The following is a 1342-nucleotide window of genomic DNA, read 5'->3' on the forward strand; positions in this document are numbered from 1 at the left end:
GAAAGGTTAACGATAAAGAAAGAATCTTAAAAGCAGCAATAGGAAAGAAGTTAGTTACCTACAGGGGCATTCCCATAAGACTGTCAAAGGAATCTTCGCAGGCTAGAGGGGACTGGCAAGAAATATTCAAAGTCATGAAAAGCAGGGACCTACAGCCAAGATTGCTGTACCCAGCAAAGCTATCATTTAGAATCTAAGGGCAGATAAAGAACTTCCCAGTCAAGAAAAAAAACTAAAGGAGTTTATCATCACCAAAACATTAGTATATGAAATGTTAAGGGATTTATTTAAGAAAAAGAACAAGATCGAAACTATGAATAATAAAATACCAAAATACAAAAAGGAAGAGAGGGAGGGAGGGAGGAGGGAAGGGAGGAAGGGAGGAAGGGAGGGAGGGAGGGAGGAAGAGGGAGAAGAGGGAAAGAGAGAAAGAAAGTCTTAGAAGAGTACAAAAATGGAGAGCAACTTAAACACCAGGGAAGAAAGATAATTAGTCAGAAACAACTACTTTATTTAAAAGCTTCATCCAAATGAGGATCTTTGTGTAATGTAAATGAACTCCTTTTATTAAAAGTAGACATTTATTATTGTTATTAACACTTTATCCCCAGGAGATACAATTTTTCCAGTGCTAAGTTATAAATGCACAAACGTACACAATTTTTTTCCTTAGGGGGGAAACCAACATATTCAATTCATATATTTTATTATTTTGCAAAAACACTGAAAAATAAAGAAAAAGTACATCAACTAAGGTTTCACTCTACATAAAACTTCACAAGGAACAATTTTCCAGCCTGCCAATTGTTTTCCTCCTTTATTATGTTACTATCAGTGATATATCAAGGATATCAAGGAATTCACAAATATATTATTTCTTGCTACCTTGTCTATAAGCATCTTATTCATTTGCAATATATATATGTATATATATTATTATTGCTTCTCGGCCTTTGGGCTAAGATCAAGTGTAGTATTTGTTATTGTCAGTTTATATGTGTAGATATTAAAGTTTGCATTGTACTTAGTGTAATTGAAAAGTTGTTCTAAAAGATATATTGCTTTTCCATTAAACTACTTTGTTTCTGCATTCCACCTCAGCCTGTAACTGACAGCCAGAGATTGAAAAAATTTGTTTATTTGCTTTCATAACAAAATATCACTTAAAATTAATTTGTTAATGTTAAACCAGTCCTATAATTTTCCAGTCCTTTTTTACTAACTCCTGAAGGTGACAAAATTGTCTGCCTGAGACCCTCCCCTTCATGTCTGTATGGCACCGGTCACCAAAAGTTTCCGGAGGACTTCCCATGACACAAAGCCATTGAATAATAAAAGGGGA

At 34.3% G+C, this 1342-nt stretch overlaps 1 non-coding gene across 1 annotated transcript; it reads left to right on the forward strand.

Annotated features, from left to right (window-relative positions):
- Window positions 1-938: 938 nt before the first annotated feature.
- Window positions 939-1120, forward strand: LOC119048413 (U2 spliceosomal RNA). The gene has a single exon (XR_008391562.1). It is a non-coding gene; the product is annotated as a U2 spliceosomal RNA (small nuclear RNA).
- Window positions 1121-1342: the final 222 nt, after the last annotated feature.

The sequence above is a fragment of the Artibeus jamaicensis genome, unplaced genomic scaffold (genome assembly GCF_021234435.1).
Source record: "Artibeus jamaicensis isolate MK-2021 breed Jamaican fruit bat unplaced genomic scaffold, CSHL_Jam_final contig_387, whole genome shotgun sequence".
NCBI classification, from domain to species: Eukaryota; Metazoa; Chordata; class Mammalia; order Chiroptera; family Phyllostomidae; genus Artibeus; species Artibeus jamaicensis.